General features: G+C 43.4%; 4 non-coding genes across 4 annotated transcripts; all 4 read right to left on the reverse strand.

The window, feature by feature from the left end:
• Nucleotides 1-6,705: 6,705 nt before the first annotated feature.
• Nucleotides 6,706-6,779, reverse strand: trnat-ugu (transfer RNA threonine (anticodon UGU)). Its single transcript has one exon. It is a non-coding gene; the product is annotated as a tRNA-Thr (tRNA).
• Nucleotides 6,780-7,233: 454 nt separating this feature from the next.
• On the reverse strand, nt 7,234-7,306 carry trnak-uuu (transfer RNA lysine (anticodon UUU)). Its single transcript has one exon. It is a non-coding gene; the product is annotated as a tRNA-Lys (tRNA).
• Nucleotides 7,307-8,367: 1,061 nt separating this feature from the next.
• trnat-ugu (transfer RNA threonine (anticodon UGU)) lies at nt 8,368-8,441 on the reverse strand. Its single transcript has one exon. It is a non-coding gene; the product is annotated as a tRNA-Thr (tRNA).
• A 2,895-nt stretch (nt 8,442-11,336) lies between these two features.
• trnak-uuu (transfer RNA lysine (anticodon UUU)) lies at nt 11,337-11,409 on the reverse strand. The gene has a single exon. It is a non-coding gene; the product is annotated as a tRNA-Lys (tRNA).
• Between the last annotated feature and the right edge of the window lie 1,191 nt (nt 11,410-12,600).

Raw genomic sequence — 12,600 nt, forward strand, 5'->3', positions numbered from 1 at the left:
ACACTAAAACCAAACCTAACCTAAAATGGCCGGGAGAAACTTTTCAGTTATACACTTTCATATCTGTCTTCTACACCATCACTTGCTGAATTTGCGCGGCTGTTCGCGCTGCACAATCTGCTCGTTCATTACCAACGTCAACTGGGGTTGTACCATTCGTGTGGGCAGCGCATTTAATAACGGAAATCTGCGCGGGCATAAGGAGGGCCTGCAGTAGGTCATTAACTAAACCCCGGTTGGATATTTCTGTGCCTGCCGAGGTAAGGAATCCCCTATTCTTCCAGAGTTGTCCGAAGTCATGAACTACCCCGAAAGCATATCGGGAGTCAGTGTAGATATTTACCCGGCGATCTCCCCCAAGTATACATGCACGGGTGAGGGCAAAAAGTTCGACTTGTTGTGCTGAGTAAGCTGCCGCTTCTAGAATCAGACCATCCTGATCAATGATTGCATAACCCGACAATCTCCGGCCAGTGGGGATTACTAATGCACTGCCATCAACATACATAATCATGTCAGGTTGTTCTAATGGAATATCACTCAGATCGTCCCTTATTGTTGTAGTTTCCTGAATCAAGGCTAAACAGTCGTGACCAGGCGCCTCCTCATTGACAGGGGGACCACTAAGAAAACAGGCTGGATTGATAGTGGTACAGTATTTAAATGTCAGACGTGGATTGTTCAAAAGGTATATCTCATACCTATTCTGACGAGCTGCGGTAAGATGCTGAGTCTGCAGTTGCCCCAATAGTGCGATTACCGAGTGGGAGCTATACACCGTAATATCCTGTTGGAGAGTGATGTTGGCAGCAGCCTGCAAACTATTGTATATCGCTGCCAAGATCTGGGTGCAAACAGGGTGGCCCAACGCCACTGGGTCGAGTTTGGAAGAGTAATATGCTACGGGCCGGTGCTTATCCCCATGTTGCTGGGTGAGTACCGCTGTTGAACATCCTTCCAGAACAGTACAGTATATCTGGAATGGTCGGTCGTATAGGGGCCTACCGAGGGCCGGTGCTTGTAGCAAGGCCTGCTTCAGGCAACGGAAGGCCTCGAGTGCCTCGGTGGTGAGAGTAAAATTCCCCCCTTCACTAGTGTAAGGCGTCAGCAGCTTTGTATAGACAGCGATGTTTGGTATCCACTGCCGACAATAATTCATCATACCCAGCCAATGACGAACCTCCTTGGCTATTGTAGGGGCGGGGAATTGGCATATTGGTTCAATCCTACTGGGTTCGAGACTTCTTTCTGTGGCTGTAAGTAAAACTCCTAAGAACTTAACTTTTCTCTGAGCCACCAAGACCTTTGCTTGTGAAACAACATAACCCAACGAGGATAGGTGGTTCAATAATTGGATCACATCATCCCTATTACTGGGCTCGTCAGGACTTGCCACCAATATGTCATCTACATACTGCACCAGAGTGGAACCATGCTCCAATGTCAAGGCCTGGAGTTGGGTCTGCAGACAGCTGGAGAAGAGTGTAGGTGAATTGACGAACCCCTGTGGCAGTCGGGTCCAGGTATACTGCTGTCCATTGGAAGTGAAGGCAAACAAATATTGACTTTCAGTCGCAAGTGGGAGGGCAAAGAAGGCGTGCTGAAGGTCAATTACGGCGAAGACCCGGGCTTGAGCTGGAATTTGAGCCAGTATGTGGGCAGGGTTAGGGACGAGAGGATGTAATGGCTATGCGATGGCATTAATTGAACGTAAATCCTGTACTAATCGGTACTGGTCTGGTTTGGCTGGTTTAGGCACAGCAAGTATGGGGGTGTTACATTCTGATTGGCAAGGGACCAAAATACCCTGTTTCAACAGCTCTTGAATTAATTTATCTATTGATGGAGCAGCTTGAGATTTCAGGGGGTATAGTCGAATGGAAGGTAGCTTTACATGATCCTTAATCATCACCTTAATAGGTGTAACATTTGTCTTTCCCACTTGTGATGGGTATTCCGCCCAGACCTGTGGATTGACATATTCCAACACATCATGTCCCCTGTGATGCTGCAGTCGAGTGTTAATCGTTTCAGGGACCTCAAAATATTTTATGGTAGTGCCGTCCGGCATGACTTGAAGTACGTACTCTGTTGGATCCGAATGATCCACTGCCCTCCTGACCATTCGCCCCCTATCCCTGGCATGGTACTGGTCGTGGACCTGACGTGTAATATGAGGGCTTACCGAAGCTGACTGTGGCCATAAATGTGGTGATATTGTAACAAAATCGGCTGTACCTTCTTTTCCAGTGACTGTGGCTGTAACCTTGACTGGCCATTCGGTCTCAAGTAATGGCCGGTATTTGTCCTCCAACTCCCTGTTTCGTCCAGTTCTGTCATAGGCCAGGGTAACGTGATGCAGTGACTGTTCAACGTCTAACGTCCACCACTGGGGGGTGATAGAAATATAGCACTGTTGTCTCATCCTCCATGATGTAACCGTTACCCCCTCATCTCCGCATTCTAGCTGTAGCTGCAAGATACACAGTAAATCTCGGGCCAACAAGTTACAGTCCAATCCAGTAGTCACTACAAACTGATGCTCTGCAGACTTATTCTCGTAAGTGACTGTCACAGGTTCAGAAATAGGATACTCACACACCTGTCCTTGGAACCCTGACAATTGCTGCGTGTGGTCGGATAATGGTAATTTAAGTGCTGATTGCACAGAAGACATGGCTGCCCCGGTGTCGATTACAAATGAGTGATGTTGATCTCCTATCTGCAGAGAGATAATAGGTTCCCTGTCCGATTGGAGAGTCCTTATGGCTAAATTAGCTCGTCAATCCTGTGTTGGGAAAGGGTTTTCCTGGGAGAAGTCAGTGTATCTCGTCTGTCCTCCCCTTGGTGGGTACCCTCTCCTTTGGGTCGGATAATCTCCTTCTACTGCCTGTCTTTTAAAGGGGCATCCCTGATGCCAGTGATCTACACGGCCGCAATTAAAACATGCATTGCTCCCTCTATTTCTGCCCCGTCCTCTTCTTCCAGTAGACCAATGGCCCCTCAGAGGGGGCTGCGGTTGTAGAGCTGTTGATTTGTTCGGTGGGCCATAAAAAGGGGGTGAGGGTCCCTTTGGGTGGGTTTGGTATCCTCCTCTTCGCTGATCCACCCACCCAAAGTCACTATATTGGGGCTCCTGCTGGTAAACTACCATTTCTGCCGCTTGTTGGGATCGCCAATCATCCTTTTTCATTACATACTCAGTCTTAAGCTTTGTAACTGAGCCTCCTTCTTGGCCTACACCCTCCTTCCAATAAAATCTGACTACCCTTGCCATCTGGGAAGGGTCGTTCTCTGTCCAATTCATGTTATTACATTTCACAGCAGTAACCACAGAAGGTGGTAGGCAATGCATTAACATAGCACAATATTGAGGGGACTTCTGACCATTTTGATACAGCAAATCGCCTGACTGCCCCCGGTAGATTTCATTAAAACGCTCCAGAAATTCCTCTGGCTCTTCAGTCTTCTTAGGTTTTAGGTCTAAGAGAACAGAAAGATTTATGGGCCTTTGAAATGTGTATTCAAGATCTGTGTCCTTCTATCGTCGTCTAACGCATAGGCCTGCTGAAGTGCGGCATGACTAGCATAATTCAGGTGGTTAAGATAATTGCGGTACTCTGCTGGGGTTAAAATCTGCTGGACTAGGGCCCAGAGGTCCCTTGAATCAGCTTGATAAATTGAGATGATAGTTCTCAAGCAATCCACGAAGGCAGCAGGAGATATTTTTCTATCTGGGATTGTAGCCATAATAGCCATCATCTCACTGGGTGTCCATGGGAAGTAAACGTCTATCGTGGGGTTCGCTCCCGCAGTCACTGCGTCGGGGTTTCGCATCTTCCTAATCGGTAACTGTCTCCGAATGTCACCAGGGGGCACTCTAGCTATTTCCCCTGGTTGTTCCAAGACTTCAACGTCTCTCGCTGTCACTAGGGGGAGTTCTTTCTCTTCAAAAGAAGTTGTTTCAGCTTCCTTTGTTCCCGAATCTTGTGGTTTCTCCTTAGTTTGGAGAGACTTAGGTGATATGCTTAATTGTTTCTGGTGAGGGTCAAGCCCCTCTCTCGCTGTCCGAGATCTTGTCCTAGAGCTACCTGGGCTTGTGGGACAGAGTTCCTTTTGCTCTTCTGGTCATGAAGTTGGTAAATCAGGACCCACACTATCACCCACACTATCATCCAAAAGGGCTTGAGTTTCTGGCATATTTGGAATCTGGGGAGCAATGACTGGGTATATATTATTGTACTCTGGTGGTTCTGGAATGAGCGCAGACCATGCTACAGGTGCAGACGGAACTTTTACTGACTTTTCCAAATTATTGAATTTTTCTTTTTCTGTCAATTCAAGGCCAGCCATTGAACTACGTAGCTCATCTCTTGTTTGGCCCGCGTCTTTCCTGTCTCTACTTGCTCTTTTTTAAATGCACATTCGTTTTTCAAGATCTGTAATGTTTTTAGGTTACCCTGTTCACTAATTGGAATCCCCATTTTAAGGGCATTTTCCTGCCAGCTAGACAACATAATCTGATCTCTTTCCTCTTGACAATACTGCCTCCATAATCCAATTAATTGTTTAGCTTTCATACTTTGATTTTTTCTCCAAATTTGTCCCTGGATTTTCTTAACCATTTCTAGGTCTTTGGTGCCCCCTAGTGGCCATTCATCTCCCATTTTAGTTCTTAACTGTGCTGACAATTTTCTAAAATCCTTCGCTTTGTCCGGATACTTATCACATAATATTTGCAGTGGCATGCCTGGATCATTTGTGCTATCCAAGGAATTCCCCATAATCTCAACTAGTCCTCGGAACTGCATTTTTCGCCACGACAGTCCAAGGAGACAATTTTAGCTTAATCAACTATATTTTTAACACACACACACATGGAGGTGAACCATTTTCAATTTCAAATGTCGCATCGACCTCCCATAATCTAACCCAACCGAATTAACTCACAAATGAAGTTGAACCATTTATAGTTTTAAATGTCCCATCAACAATATAGCCTACCCCAGCCGAATTAACTCACAAATGAAATCCCATCAATTAAAATGCTAATCCCCAGACTGACCTGTGATTTCGTCGAGGCGGTCTTTCTGTGCCAACCGCGAGTGACCAGACTAATCAGATGATAAGAAGAGGGGAACAGTCAATGTGCGGTCATTTTCCAGTTCTACATTGAGGGCCCTCGTTCCCCATCCTCCTGTTCATAATCAGTCTAATTCTGATTTCGCAGTTGAAACCAGGATCGCCCTGAGAAATCCAGGTTTTCGGCACCAAATGTTGAATCCCAAATGTCTTTATCCGTCAGTCTGGCCTCAATAAAAGTCGAGATGGATTTGCAGGTATAACATTAGTTATTTTATTCAGCTTGCAAGCTACCTAGCCCACAGTGATACAGATAACATGTTGCTCTCTGCAGCCCCGGGAGCTAAGTGAAGGTCCCACACAAAGAGATCAGTACTGATACATTCAAATGGCATCAGGTTTCACATACTCTACACCCACAGGTCATCCTATGTCCCTCCTGACTTGTTTGATCTATTCTGATTGGCTCACTTCCAATCCCTTTCTCCGGCCCCTATCAATGCAGCATCACTCTCATAGACACACCTCTTCCTGCTTTTTTCCATGCGGTCTAAAATCCTTTGTCTCTACTTGCCAGAATCAAAGTGGCTTATTTCTACATTACATTAACTAATATCTCTAAAGTAACTATTTTATATCACATTCGTCACAAGCAGACCGGCAGCCTCCCTTTGGTTTCCTTTCCCAAATTCTTCAACTTGGACACGCATTTTCCCAATGACTTGCGATGTGGCAACTGTTGTTGCGCAGGGACAATGCACTGGGACTTCAAGACATTGACGAGTAAGGTTAGTTCTCTGAGATATGAGTGGGAAGCTACAGAGATACAGATTGTATTTTAAGAGAGGGAATAAAGGGTGTCATCTGGTGTTTGTTGTGGCAGAGAGTGAACGCAAGTAAGCTCATCTAGTAAAGTAGCAAATTATGCAAATTGCAAATTTCAGGGTGTAAATAGATCTGTCAACGCCACATCTTCATGGAAAACGCCCCATCCTTTATCCCGCCCGAATCGTTCTTGCTAGCATGCAGCAACATATATCGTCCAATAAAAACGCAAATGACTGCAGATGTGAAATCTGAAAAAAAACAGGAAATGATGGAAAATCTCAGTGGGTCTGGCAGCATCTGTGAAGAGAGAACCGAGCTAACGTTTCGAGGCTGGGTCACTCTTCATCAGAGTAAATCATTTAATCATTCAATCTTTGCTCACAGACATTGCTGACAGACATTCAAAATGTTCCTACTGGATTTCCTGAGGTCAATCCTGTCGTGCATTCAAAGGAAAATACTGCAGATTTTGTGAACCTGCATGAGAAGCTAAATATGATTGGATTAAAGCTCAGAAAATTAGAGGATGTCTGTGGAGCCAGACACAAAGTTAATGTTTCAAATCCGTGTGATCCTTATTCAGAGCTGAAGCGAGGTTACATGCAATGGAGTAGATGAGGAAAATGGAAGTTGCGTGAAAAATGGGAGATATGGAAGTTTGAATCAAGTTTGACATAAATCAAGGGAAAGCAATGTTGAAGGTCAGTACCACAGAAATGTTGTCAACATTTCCTGTGTCCACCATTAAATGAAGAGCATCCTTCACAGGCTACATGCTTAAACCTGAATGTATAAAGGTACTGCTGAGAGTTGAACTCAGGATCTCCTGTTTACAAGACAGGCACTTTAACCATCTAAGCCACAGCACCAAACTGCAAGACAGCTTTGCAAGTTTAGAACAGATTTCAATTGTTTTGATTAAACATCAGTATTGTTGATTTCTCCTGCTGACTTTGAGAGTGCAAACTAAAATATTCATCAGCACTGGCCTTTTGAAACTGTAAAAATTGCAGTTATTTCTGAAAGTTATTAATTTAAAACCAGGTCTGCAGGAAAGAAGTATACAAACAGGAAATATTTTGCGAATTGGGAAGTGATTAAATATGGCCAGAAAACTACAGTGGTATAATGCTGGATAAGACCAGGAGAGAGTTTTTACATTCACAGAAAATCTAGCAAAAATTCTTGAAAATTCTGGACGGCTGTTGCAATTTGGCAAACACGACGTTGTCACGGTTCTTCCACTTTCCTTGAAGCATCCTGCGTTCTTTATTTTTATTTCCGACCGTTCATTGGGAAGCAAACGCCTTGAGCCAAAAACAAAACCCTGACAGGGACTTGAACCCTGGACCCTCAGATTAAAAGTCTGATGCTCTACCGACTGAGCTACCAGGGCCCAATCCAAAAATGTTCTCATAGTTCAGTTCAAAGTCTCATATTGTATCTTTTGAATTTCCTTCACTGGTCATTCAGCCTCTCCAGCTCATTTCCCTCGCAAGCAGACCGGCAGCCTCCCTTCGGCTTTCTTTCTCAAATTCTTCAACTTGGACTCGCATTTTACCAATGACCTGTGATGTGACAACTGTTGTTACCCAGGGACATGCACTGGGACTTCAAGACATTGAAGATTACACTAGTTCGCTGAGATATCAGTGGGAAGCTGCAGAGATACAGATTGTATTTTGAGAGAGGGAATAAAGCGTGTCATCTGTTGTCTGTTGTGGCAGAGTGTGAACGCAAGTAAGCTCATCTAGTAAAGTAACAAATTATGCAAATCGCAAATTTTCAGGGTGTAAATAGATCTGTCAATGCCACATCGTCATGGAAAACGCCCCATCCTTTATCCCGCCCAAATCGTTCTTGCTGACATGCAGCAACATATATCGTCCAATAAAAAGGCAAATTACTGCAGATGTGAAATCTGAAAAAAAACAGGAAATGATGGAAAATCTCAGTGGGTCTGGCAGCATCTGTGAAGAGAGAACCGAGCTAACGTTTCGAGGCAGGGTCATTCTTCATCAGAGTAAATCATTTAATCATTCAATCTTTGCCCACAGACATCGCTGACAGACATTCAACATGTTCCTACTGGATTTCCTGAGGTCAATCCTGTCGTGCATTCAAAGGAAAATACTGCACATGTTGTGAATGTGCATGAGAAACTAAAAATGATTGGATTAAAGCTCATAAAATTTGAGGATGTCTGTGGAGCTAGACACAAAGTTAATGTTTCAAATCCGTGTGATCCTTATTTAGAGCTGAAGCGAGGTTACATGCAATGGAGTCGATGAGGAAAATGGAAGTTGCGTGAAAAGTGGGAGATATGGAAGTTTGAAATAAATCAAGGGAAAGCAATTTTGAAGATAAGTACCACATAAACGTTGTCACCATTTCCTGTGTCCACCATTGAATGAGGAGCATTCTTCACAGGCTAGATGCTGTGACCTGAATGTTTAAAGGTACTGCTGAGATTTGAACTAAGGACCTCCTGTTTACAAGGCAGGCACTTTAACCATCTAAGCCACAGCACCAACCTGCAAGACAGGCTTGCAAGTGTGGAACAGATTTCAATTGTTTTGATTAAACATCAGTATTGTTGATTTCTCCAGCTGACTTTGAGAGTGCAAATTAAAATATTCATCGGCACTGGGCTTTTGACACTGTAAAAATTGCAGTTATTCTGAAAGTTATTAATTGCAAAGCTGTTCTGCAGGAAAGAAGTATACAAACAGGAAATATTTTGCGAAATGGGAAATTATTATACATGGCCAGAAAACTACAGTGGTATAATGCTGGACAAGACCAGGAGAGAGTTTTTACATCAACTGAAAATCTAGCAAAAATTCTTGAAAATTCTGGACAGCTGTTGCAATTTGGCAAACACGACGTTGTCACAGTTCTTCCACTTTCCATGAAGCATCCTGCATTCTTTATTTTTATTTCCGACCGTTCATTGGGAAGCAAACGCCTTGAGCCCAAATCAAAACCCTGACAGGGACTTGAACCCTGGACTCTTAGATGAAAAGTCTGATGCTTTACCAACTGAGCTACCAGGGCCCATTACCAAAATTTTCTCATAGCTCACTTCAAAGTCTCATATTGTATCTTTTGAATTTCCTTCACTGGTCATTCAGCCTCTCCAACTCATTTCCCTCGCAAGCAGACCGGCAGCCTCCCTTCGGCTTTCTTTCTCAAATTCTTCAACTTGGACTCGCATTTTACCAATGACCTGTGAAGTGACAACTGTTGTTACCCAGGGACATGCACTGGGACTTCAAGTCATTGAAGATTCCGTTTAGTTCGCTGAGATATCAGTGGGAAGCTGCAGAGATACAGATTGTATTTTGAGAGAGGGAATAATGCGTGTCATCTGTTGTTTGTTGTGGCAGAGTGTGAACGCAAGTAAGCTCATTGAGTAAAGTAGCAAATTATGCAAATCGCAAAGCTTCAGGGTGTAAATAGATCTGTCAACGCCACATCTTCATGGAAATCCTTTATCCCGCCCAAATCGTTCTTGCTGACGTGCAGCAACATATCTCGTCCAATAAAAAGGCAAATTACTGCAGATGTGAAATGTGAAAAAAAACAGGAAATGATGGAAATTCTCAGAGGGTCTGCAGCATCTGTGAAGATAGAACCGAGCTAACGTTTCGAAGTTGGGTCACTCTTCATCGGAGTAAATCATTTAATCATTCAATCTTTGCTCACAGACATCGCTGACAAACATTCAAAATGTTCCTGCTGGATTTCCTGAGGTCAATCCTGTCGTGCATTCAAAGGAAAATACTGCACATGTTGTGAATGTGCATGAGAAACTAAAAATGCTTGGATGAAAGCTCATAAAATTTGAGGATGTCTGTGGAGCCAAACACAAAGTTAATGTTTCAAATCCGTGTGATCCTTGTTCAGAGCTGAAGCGAGGTTACATGCAATGGAGTAGATGAGGAAAATGGAAGTTGCGTGAAAAATGGGAGATATGGAAGTTTGAATCAAGTTTGACATAAAACAGGGGAAAGCAATCTTGAAGGTCAGTACCACAGAATTGTTGTCAACATTTTCTGTGTTCAACATTAAATGAGGAATATTCTTCGCAGGCTACATGCTTTGACCTGAATGTATAAAGGTACTGCTGAGATTTGAATTTAGGATCTGCTGTTTACCAGACAGGCACTTTAACCATCTAAGCCACAGCACCAATCTGCAAGACAGGCTTGCAAGTGTGGAACAGATTTCAATTATTTTGATTAAACATCAGTATTGTTGATTTCTCCTGCTGACTTTGAGAGTGCAAACTAAAATATTAATCGGCACTGGGCTTTTGAAACTGAAAAATTGCAGTCATTTCTGTAAGTTATTAATTTAAAATTTCCATCATTTCCTGAAAAAAAACAGGAAATGATGGAAAATCTCAGTGAGTCTGGCAGCATCTGTGAAGAGAGAACCGAGCTAACGTTTCGAGGCTGCGTCACTCTTCATCAGAGTAAATCATTTAATCATTCAATCTTTGCACACAGACATCGCTGACAGACATTCAACATGTTCCTACTGGATTTCCTGAGGTCAATCCTGTCGTGCATTCAAAGGAAAATACTGCACATGTTGTGAATCTGCATGAGAAACTAAAAATGATTGGATTAAAGCTCATAAAATTTGAGGATGTCTGTGGAGCCAAACACAAAGTTAATGTTTCAAATCCGTGTGATCCTTAGTCAGAGCTGAAGCGAGGTTACATGCAATGGAGTAGATGAGGAAAATGGAAGTTGCGTGAAAAATGGGAGATATGGAAGTTTGACGTAAAACAGGGGAAAGCAATCTTGAAGGTCAGTACCACAGAAATGTAGTAACCATTAAATGAGAAACATTCATCTCAGGCTACATGCTTTGACCTGAATGCATAAAGTTACTGTTGAGATTTGAACTCATGATCTCCTGTTTACAAGACAGGCACTTTAACCATCTAAGCCACAGCACCAATGTGCAAGACAGCTTTGCAAGTGTAGAACAGATTTCAATTATTTTGATTAAACATCAGTATTGTTGATTTCTCCAGCTGACTTTGAGAGTGCAAATTAAAATATTCATCGTCACTGGGCTTTTGAAACTGTAAAGATTGCAGTTATTTCTGAAAGTTATTAATTTAAAAGCAGTTCTGCAGGAAAGAAGTACACAAACAGGAAATATTTTGCGAATTGGTAAGTGATTATACATGGCCAGAAAACTACAGTGGTATAATGCTGGATAAGACCAGGAGAGAGTTATTCCATTCACTGAAAATCTAGCAAAAATTCTTGAAAATTCTGGACGGCTGTTGCAATTTGGCAAACACGACGTTGTCACGGTTCTTCCACTTTCCACAAAGCATCCTGCATACTTTATTTTTATTTCCGGCCGTTAATTGGGAAGAAAACGCCTTGAGCCAAAATCAAAACCCTGACAGAGACTTGAATTCTGGACCATCAGATTAAAAGTCTGATGCTCTACCGACTGAGCTACCAGGGCCCATTTCAATAATCCTCTCATAGCTCCCGTCAAAGTCTCATATTGTATCTTTTGAATTTCCTTCACTGGTCATTCAGCCTCTCCAGCTTATTTCCCTCGCAAGCAGACCGGCAGCCTCTCACTAATACGTCCATTTGCTTACAAATGGGAGTAGATCCTGTCTCGAAGAATTCTCTCCAGTAATTTCCCTACCACTGACGTAAGGCTCACCGGCCTGTAGTTCCCGGGATTATCCTTGCTACCCTTCTTAAACAGAGGAACAACATTGGCTATTCTCCAGTCCTCCGGGACAGACCCTGAAGACAGCGAGGATCCAAAGATTTCTGTCAAGGCCTCAGCAATTTCCTCTCCAGACTCCTTTAGTATTCTGGGGTAGATCCCATCAGGCCCTGGAGACTTATCTACCTTAATATTTTTTAAGACACCCAACACCTCGTCTTTTTGGATCACAATGTGACCCAGGCTATCTACACCCCCTTCTCCAGACTCAACATCTACCAATTCCTTCTCTTTGGTGAATACTGATGCAAAGTATTCATTTAGTACCTCGCCCATTTCCTCTGGCTCCACACATAGATTCCCTTGCCTATCCTTCAGTGGGCCAACCCTTTCCCTGGCTACCCTCTTGCTTTTTATGTACGTGTAAAAAGCCTTGGGATTTTCCTTAACCCTATTTGCCAATGACTTTTCGTGACCCCTTCTAGCCCTCCTGACTCCTTGCTTAAGTTCCTTCCTACTTTCCTTATATGCCACACAGGCTTCGTCTGTTCCCAGCCTTTTAGCCCTGACAAATGCCTCCTTTTTCTTTTTGACGAGGCCTACAATATCACTCGTCATCCAAGGTTCCCGAAAATTGCCGTATTTATCTTTCTTCCTCACAGGAACATGCCTGTCCTGTATTCCTTTCAACTGACACTTGAAAGCCTCCCACATGTCAGATGTTGATTTGCCCTCAAACATCCGCCCCCAATCTATGTTCTTCAGTTCCCGCCTAATATTGTTATAATTAGCCTTCCCCCAATTTAGCACATTCATCCTCGGACCACTCTTACCCTTGTCCACCAGTACTTTAAAACTTACTGAATTGTGGTCACTGTTACCGAAACGCTCCCCTACTGAAACATCTACCACCTGGCCGGGCTCATTCCCCAATACCAGGTCCAGTACCGCCCCTTCCCTAGTTGGACTGTT

The sequence above is a fragment of the Scyliorhinus torazame genome, chromosome 4 (genome assembly GCF_047496885.1).
Source record: "Scyliorhinus torazame isolate Kashiwa2021f chromosome 4, sScyTor2.1, whole genome shotgun sequence".
Lineage (NCBI taxonomy): Eukaryota > Metazoa > Chordata > Chondrichthyes > Carcharhiniformes > Scyliorhinidae > Scyliorhinus > Scyliorhinus torazame.